We start from the raw sequence: 9,646 nt of genomic DNA, 5'->3' as shown, positions 1-9,646 counted from the left end.
CCAAGTTGAAGTGCTACCCTATTTTTAGAAAAGATGTTTTAACATCCCAGCCTGGACTGTGGAATTGAAAATTACAAGGAGCAGGAGGAATGGGTAGTGTTAAAAATTGTAAGACCAATGCATTTCAAATTAAGTCTGGTAAAATATGAAACAGTGAAGGTGAAATACCATTTGCAATAGAAAAGTAGAAGGAAATGAGAGAAAACCTGAATAAGCAATGGAATAATCACATCTGACACACAGCTGTATGCTGTTGAGGGTGAAATGATTCAAAGGATCATAGTTGAACAGTAATGATCTAAGGTCCACTTCTGCTAAAGTCAGTGAAGACAGTGCTGCTGACTTTACCACGATAAGGATTGTGGAGTTCACAGTTTGAAGGCCAAGTGCCAGACATCTTTAAACTGATAACCTCAGAAAAAAAGATCCCTTGTCCATTTAAATCATCTTGAATTCAAGGACTTTGGATTAATTTTGCCAGCCTGCTCCAGCTGGGATGCAGTCATCAGTGGATAAAATACCATGGAAAAGTGTGTTATAGGAAAAGAAAATCATGATAGAACACAGTTTTATTTGTACTTAGTTGAATATTTCTTACTGATGCTGAGTATTCTTTTCTCATACTGCAACTACTGTTATGAACAATGGGGGAAAAGAGCACTTGATCTGGTCATAAAGGCTGCTGAATTTCATATCAAAAAGTGCTTCAAGAGAGGCTCTGGGCTCCAGATGAGCACTGTATGTGTGTGAGAAAGAATCCTTTGTGTCCACTGAAGATCTAATCCTGAATTTAATCAGTTTCCCTTTGCAGCTGTGTACCTTAAACACAGCACATAGCTTTGCCATCAGGCCATTCTTTCCATCATGAACAACTCAGGCTTCCCTTGAACAAAATATTTGACCTTAAAGTCCTTAAAATCCATTCCTCTCCAAGTTTCTTGTCATATATTTCCCAACTTCATAAGCTGTAAATAGAGATAGATGGAGAGAAAAATAAAGACACTCATTCCCTTGAAACTTTTTTGGCCAGAAGAATTTTGCTGCAGGAAGCAATGGAAGCATGATAACTATTTTGCTGTTATAAACATTTGAGTTGCTCCACCTAAGCATGGCCAGCTGATGTGTAAGGCAGTCAGTTATTTTAGTACTGCTATGGAATTGGCCAGGGAGTTGCTGAAATACTAATTCCCTTTGACAGGAGCCATGTAAGTTAACTCCAGACAATTACCTCTGGAACTTCCTAAAAGACAGACTTCAGCCATGGCAAATTCTTTATACATCCAGAAAGGCACAGAGAAGGCAACTGTTTATCATATAACATTGTCAGTTTCAGGGATGCACAATGGTAACTGGAGACAGGCCATTTTCAGACCCAGATATTCATGGTCAGGAGGAAATTTGTGTTGAAAATGTGCTGTGGAGGATTGTTCCAAAGACTTGATGCCTGCCCTGTAAAATGTCTCTGATGTCTGGCTATTCTGCAAATAGTTTTGATAGTACAGATTTCTATCCTCCTCCCAATTTCTGGGAAAGAAGCAGAACTTTTCCCAGCATACATGGCTGGAGACAAGTTGACTGTATTTCAATTAGCAAAGCTGCTATGTGAAAGATAAATTGTAATTTGCAGGAAACTTAAATTATATTTAATCTACAGGTAACCTTAATTATATAAGTCTCAATTCTAATGTAAACCTCTTCTTTGAAAGCAAGAGTTAAACAAACATGCAGATCAACTGCTAGATCTATATTAATGTTGATGGTTTTCAGCTGAACTCTTTTGTACTTATGTAACAACTTAGAAGCAGGAGGTGAAATACAAGGCTTTTGTTCCTCAAAAAAAAAGGACTGGCATGATGTTTGGTCATCATATTTTCCTACCTTTGGAAAAGAAAAGAATAATCTGGCAGCTTTTTGACTGGGTCATCAGACAGTTGGACTAGCACAGATCCTTCAAAGCAAATTCTCTTTAGTTGTCTTGGAAAACGAATTAAATATGACTATGTACTTTTATCAGATCTTTTTCATAGATCTTATGGCCATTTCAGACAAGTCAAAAAGCACCTTTTGGTTGCATCTTAGTGAACCTGAACATAACCCACTTGCTTTTCAAACCAGGACAGCAGCATTTGTGTACGAAAAAAGTGCACAAGTGCACCCATACAACGAGCCAGGTTAAGATGACTAGTTATCTGCATAGTTTGTGTTAAACTCTTGCTCGCTGGATGGGCATGGGAGCTTTTCCTGCCATCCCTGCCGTGCTACTGGACTTCCTGCCTTCCGAATTCCGCAGGATTTCATGCGGGATGCCAGGACAGCTTTCGCCACCAGATGTCTCCCGGGCCGTGCAGAACGGGGATGGGCACGTGTGGCTGTGGGGCAGATAAGGAGACACCTGAGCACCTGCAGACCCAGGGGTGTGACACATGGACATGCTTCAGCAGAGCGAGGGTTGCTGCATACAAAAGTTATTAGGGCAAGACCTACCGGGATGAACCTCACAATCTACGTTAAACCTGGAATACTTCTCAAGGTTTGGAGTGAGGGTTCCCTTGCTCTGTGAACAGCCACCACCACTTTTTTGCTATGCCCTTTGCCACTGATATGTGGACAGACAAATGAAAAAGCTAAACCAAGCCCTTTGCTTCCAGGACTGACAGGGATACCTTGATGCTGCTCAGAGTATATTGCTTAATCAGGACTTCTGCCCATAAGCCAAGGTTGTAAATGACTAGACCAACATCTTTCTTTTCAGAGCCATGGGAACACCCTGGGAAAACCCTAGATGTTGGTAGAAAACACAGTAATAAGGCAGAACAGGTGAGACTCTAGAAACAGTCCAAAACATTATGGTTTTTTGACTATATTTTGAAATATGAAAGTTAAAAGTCATCATCCAGGGCTGTGTGTGCAGAGAACAGGGATGCAGAACTCACTAGGAGAAACACTGTGTTCAGACAAGGAACCAAGAGTCTTCTTCTGCTTGAGGCATCAGGATACTGGGACTACCAGAACTGCAGAAACAAGAATGGAGACTGCCCTCCCCAAACTGAAGACAGCAGCTCAGTGGTGTTCTCCACCACCCCAAGCTCAGCATCTGCCCCTCACAAGCCTCACATAGTTCATGTGTATGACCTGTCATGCCTCTCAGCAAAATCTAGTACACCCTGGCATTCCTAACTTTAGCTCCTCAGGAATGCTGTGAATGCTCTGCTCTGGAAGTGAGCATTGAAAACAAGTACAGGTGGAGTACTACTCCATGGATTACAGTTCCCACACTCTGGTCCACACTGCTCTAATTATGGATTACAAGGGTTGATGTGCTGATGTGCTGATGTAACACCTTCCACGTTCAGTAATTGACTCACTCTTGGGTCTCATTCATCAGAATCTTGACCACGGCACAAAAAACATATATGCTCCTACTGTACACAGTGATCCTCAGGTTCACATCTGTATCAGTCAACATCAAGATGACTCCTCTCTTCTTAAATAATATATGTAATTCCCTTTGTGCGTTTCTTTCATATTTTGCAGAGTGACACTCTTGCCTGCCACCCAACAGTTCTACCTTGTTAGAGCTACCAAGATTAAGTGTCCCACAGGCAAAGTAATTTCATTCTTTTCAAAATAATTACAATATTGTTACTTTGTAATGTGAGTGTCAAAGGAGATAAGGGAAAATAACCATGGTAAGGTGGAAAGAACAATTTAATGCAGCAGGCAATTAAATATCTACTAGTCATAATGTGGACAAAGGGTTTGCTGTGACTCAACAACTGATAGCTCATCAGTTCAAACACATTTAACTAGGAAGGTGAACACAAAAAAACCAGAGGAGGTTAGTTTAATCTATTTGTTTGGTTAAGGACTATTTTGGATAATGACAGTGAGCAGAGAAAAAAGGGTCAAATGGGAACAGTTGTATATATTGATGGAAGTAGCATGACTTTATTACAAACAGACAAAATATGAAAAATCCACATTCCTTACAAGGAGGAAGACTTTGAAGAAGTTTTGGGTATTTGGCTTAGGTTTGTCCCACTGGCAATTGTGGATGTCATTTCCCACTTGCAATGCTTCTTGACTCTCCAAACCTGATGAGTATCAAGACATTCCCAATAAAATGTAGGCAGGAATTACCATGGCAAGCACACCCACAAGAGGCTTGTAAACACATGTTGGAAAAGCCCTGACTAGAGTACTTACAAGACAGAATGCAACCACTCAAAGCAGATTTCATGGCTGAGGAAATAAAGGTTTTAAAATGTGCCCAAACATCATGTACAGAAGAGACTGTAATGGCTCTGCAGAACTGTTTCCTCCACTTGCCCAAACTGTTTCTAAAAGCAGAGGCACATGCAAACACGGAACCCACCACCTCTTCCCACATAATGGTGAGCCAAGGGCACACACAGTCCTGCAGACAATATGCTCCGCGCTGGATCTCCAGCCCAAGATTATCACAGCAGCTTTGGAAATTTGCATACCCAAGGGGAATGAAACACTAAATGTGTTCAGAATCTTTCCAAGCATCCTCTGTTATGAGCTCAGGCCAAAGCTTTAAATGAGCATAGATGGATCTAGAGCCTTCAATGCACTGCCAGTGACTAAGCACAGAGAGCTGGAAACAGGGTCTGCATTTTCTGATGTTGCTACTTACAATACACCTTAAATGTTTTGGGGGTACATGGGAACAATATTTTTGCTAGGAGAATGCCACCATGGTTGGTAATAGTCATTCAAACTTTCTCACAGCTGATCTGTAAATAATTTGGCAAAGAGTTCTGGCAGATCTCTTCACATCAAGCTGTCCAGACAACAGCCAGCATTCAGGCCATTTCACGGGTTACTTTGGAGTGCCCAACCCACCCTCTTTGTGCTGAACTGTCCTGCATTTATTGGCTATGTGAGAACATCTGCACACCCACTCAACAGTCACAATAATGCAAGGCAAAGTAACCCCAAGCAAGTAAAGGTGAGATTTTTACTCTTTCAGAAACATTTAGTTTGTAAAAAGACCTTTAAGATGACCAAGTCCAATTGTAAAGTCCAACCTTCACAGGTTTGGTAAACATTGCAAGACAAATGTAACAAAAGGTGAGGTGCTCTAAATTAGATCCAAGAGAGCAGTGCTGAGTGACCCATGGTTTTCACTGTCTGTATCCAGGCCAAGTGTGTGCTCAGCTAATACTAAACACCCAGCCATGACTCCAAGGAAGACCTTTACCAGGTTTTACAGCTTTTCCTATCTCACAAGTCACAGCCCCAAGAACCACCAGGTAATACCCTTCAGTGGGGACCAAGGACCAACGAATATGAAAATTTCTCTTCTGGTGTTCCTTCTGATTGCTGAAGCAGAAGCTTAGCACTGCATCCATGCCCATTCCAACACCTGCTGTATTGCTTTTTTTTTCAAGTGTTTGTGTCTCCATATCACCAAGCACAAGCCAGATAAATAAAGGGGCTTTCCCCACTTGCTTGAGATGCTCTGTTCTTAAAAAATTATGAGTTCAATAGCGTAAGTTCCTACCTTTTTTTAAAAAAAATCAATACTCTCGCCCTATTATTAGACCTTATGTGATAGGCTTAAACAGGTACTTTCAGCATCAACTTAACATTGGAATTGGAAAAGGATATGACTGCTGTAAATAAGACTAAACCATTCTTTTTTCTTTTCAGACTGAAGCTTTTTGAGGCCCTTCAATGAGACGATATTTATTTTAATGTGGCTGACATCAGGAAATAACAAAACCTCTTTTATGACCAGAGTATAGAAGTAAAACTCTTATCTGCAACCTAAACAGCAAAACAAGTCATCAGTAATATTAGCATATGGCCACAACCTGAAAGATAAGAATTTCTCCCCACCATCCAAGCTTTCAAAATCCTATATCATCAGAGAAAATATGCATACTGTAGTATGATGGGTCTTAAAGAAAAATTTTGTCTTGGGAGAAAAAAAAAAGTAGATGCTTTTTATTCACAGCAGGTATTTGCTGAAACTTTTCATTAAACTCAAAGTCTGTTTTCTGAATGAGATGACAGCTTCCAAGAAAATTTTCTGTCAATACCTAAGCAAATGATTGAAAGTAACTGAGGATTTTTTTTTTCCCAAGAACTATTCATTTTGTTAGTGTTTGGCCATTTCCCCACGATGAATTAAACAACAGTTTTTCATAAACAATAATATTTCTAATTAAAATAAGAGGAGAAATAATTTTCACCCCTGAATTTTTTTTAAAAAAACAAAATAGCTTTATTTGCTTTCTTTGCTTCCTAGACTTAAAACCAATATAGTCTTCTTGGAAAAATATGTTTCCTTGCAGTCAAACTCATTTTCAGCTGGAAGAAAGCCCTCAGACAAAGCAGCTGTGCTTAACACTAATAATTAATGCATCTAACATAGCCTTTCACATGGGCTTCTGAAAGCATTGTACAAATAATGAACTTTACAGAGGCAAGAGAAGGACTTTTGTTTTATAAGAGAGGACACAGTAACAAAACAAGTGCCCACCTTTCGGAAGCAAATATAAACACTGCTGCTGCAACAGTCATCAGCCCAATGGCCTTTCCAACCCAGGAGGCTTTTGTGTTCCTGGTAGGGAAGATGCTACGGTCATGGAAGGTGGGTTTTCTAGGGTGAAGCCAATCCTTCATGCTCCAGATGTGCTGATCCCTGTAATTTCCCAAAAAAAACCGTCAGCACCTTTCCCTGGGTGACAGGATCTGCCAAGACAATATTGGAGAACAGGTCAGTGCACTCATATGGCCATAAACTAAAAGAGAAGTTGTTCCACTCAACACAAGGAGTAATTTCTTTCCATTGAGGGTGGCAGAGCACTGGGACAGCTGCTCAAGGGAGGGTGTGAAGTCTCCCCCTCTGGAAACATTCCAACCCCACCTGCTCCAGGTGACCCTGCTTTGGGAGAGGGTTGGACTGGATGATGTACAGAGTTCCCTTCCAGCCCCAGCCATTCTGTGAGTCTCTAAAAATACTCTCCCACCATCTGACAAAACTCTGTGCCTGAGTCACAACTGGTATCCAACTGCTTTCCATTTCTAGCACTTCTACTGCAGGCAACGAGTTCCACAGCTTAATCATACATTGTGCAACTTAAATGCCTTTTGTTTGCTTGTTTGTTTGTTTGTTTGCTCAGGGTCCATTACTTACCAGTTCCACTTGAATTTGCTGTGCTATGCAAAAATCATTCCACATGCATCAGGGTTGAGTTGATTTTACAGACTTTGTGATGAGCAGTGTTCTCCTCTCTCTTCTGCTAGTCTTGAGCCAGCTGTCGACCTACTGAGTCAGCCACTCTCTGTGCCAAAGCCAACTTGTATCAGTTTTCTTGTTCTTTCCTTTCAGAATAAACTTCTAGTAGGTTCACTGGTCAGATGCCCCTGGATGAGCAGTAAGAAGCCCCCACTAGGGACTGTTACATTCTATGTTGCCTGATGTGACTACTTTATTGCATGCTTACAAGCCAAGATGCATTTTACCAGGAATATGATTTTCAACACCCTCTTTTTTGTTTTGGTTTGGTTTGGTTTGGTTTTGTTTTGTTTTGTTTCCCTGGCATTAAAGAATAATTAAAGAATAACTCTTCTTCACATTGTTTCACTCTGGATAAAAAAAAAAAAAAAATTAAAAATCAGCACTGTTTAAAGGTATCACGAGCACATTCTCATTAGTAACTTGAAATGCCTGGTCACATTCTTGTAGTTCATGCTGCAAATGTATCCCCTAGGGTCTTACCCAGCTTGACCTTCTTAATCATTGCTTTTTCTTGCAGCATTGATGCTCTGATTTCAAAGACATCCATACAGACCAGGTACAGACTCAGGAATGCAGCACGTCACCTCTCAGGTCAGCAACAGTAAGGCAGTACTGGTGTTAGAACCATATTCCTAGTTAATTTCTGACAACAGCCTGGGTTCCCTCCTCTTCCTATAATATGAAATAAGATGCTGCATACCGTTCCCAGGAGTTACTCCACTTTAACCTGACTCCTTGTGTTCTTTCTTCAGCTTGGTCTCAAGCTCATTAACCTTGTGCTCTATTCTGTTTGCATTTGAGGACAAGAATGCCATCACAACAATGCACAATTTGGAAACTTGGTTCTTGTGTTTCTGTACAGTGGGTACTCTCAATAGCAATGCCTGAGTTTGTTTCCTGAAAATTCACTGCTTTCCCAAAGTATTAGCACTAATTTTTTATTGGATTTTGGTAGCCTCTGCAGCATTGACATCTGTATCTTCTTATTTAATAGACACCAGCCTTGAAACTCTGGTTTTTAACAGCCTTTGTGTTCCAGCTTCTTTTAAACTCAGTTATGATCCAATTCCTGCCAAACTTACTCAAACAAAACTTCAGTCTGATATAAGCAGGTAAAGATAAGTGAAGGGAAAAAAAATCATCAACACATTTGATTTCTAAGGAACCATTCTTTTTGCAAGACAGTTCTAAACACCAGCCAGCTACAGGACATCTGGATTATACTTGGAGAGATGAATTCAGAAGAGTCCAACCTGATTCTGAATTTTTTAATCTAGAACATCCAGAATAATTAAAAAACACGTGTACTTGTTGCAGGAGAAGATACCCAAATTACTGAAACATTAGTTATTTAGTTCCAAATTTCAACACGGCTTCAGTCCCAGCAGTTAAAAGCCTCAGGCAGAATGAGTGTGACTCCCAGAGAAGCATCTGAATGATCAGACAGGAGAGTTTTTGTTAACATTCACCTGCTATGCTGAACTAAAGGTGACTAAAACTACTTTGGGTAATTGGACTGCAGCCAAAGAACGTGCCCCAGCTGCCCGGGGAGATGGGTCTCACTCCCACACCCTGCTCTTTCCCTTGGCTCAGCTTGAACATTTCAAGTAAAGCACTCAGCATCTCTCTCTCCTGCTGTTTTAGGCCTCCAGGAGCTAGAAAGCAAACACCAAACTGCCTCTTTTGCAGGAAAACAGCTCACTTTGGGAGAGTGAGAACCATGCTTTGGTGCATGATGGCTGGCAGGTAAGTAAAAAGAGCAAAGTTTTCATGTAAACAACATTGGAACTGCAGAAGTCACTCATGTGACAAAGCAGTTGCCATGAAACCATACCCTCTTCAATATAAAACTGATTTCTTCACCTTGGATTTTTCTGACATTCTGCTATGACAATAGAATCATATAAGTTTGTATTTTCATCTTGCTCAGTGTAGTCTACTTGTTAAGTGCCTTAAAGGTGTTCTCAAATTCCACTGAAAGACACTCAGAAATACTTCCATGTAATTTCTAAACACCCCAGAACCATAAATGGATGTTATTTTCAGAAAACAGAATGTATGCCAAAAAAGTTTAGATCAAAGTATTTTCCAGTAGTTTTATTCCAAATTTGGCCAGGAAAAAGTCCAACTTAAAAAGTAAAACCATCTAATCTAGCCTTGACATTCAACTGTCTGATAACAGTTTTCTTTTAAAGGGAAGGAGACAATTTGACCAAACTAAAGGTGACTCTGACTGAAATGACTACCACTAAAAAAAAATTTATCTAATTTATTGTGGGAAAATGTGCCAGAGAGCTTGATAAAATTTCAGCCAAAGACAACAAAGTAGACACGCATTTTTTTCTTTTAGATGCATGTTTCTTCCTCTTT

Source organism: Zosterops lateralis, assembly GCF_965231275.1.
Source record: "Zosterops lateralis genome assembly, chromosome: Z".
NCBI classification, from domain to species: domain Eukaryota; kingdom Metazoa; phylum Chordata; class Aves; order Passeriformes; family Zosteropidae; genus Zosterops; species Zosterops lateralis.
This window is presented reverse-complemented; position numbering follows the sequence as displayed.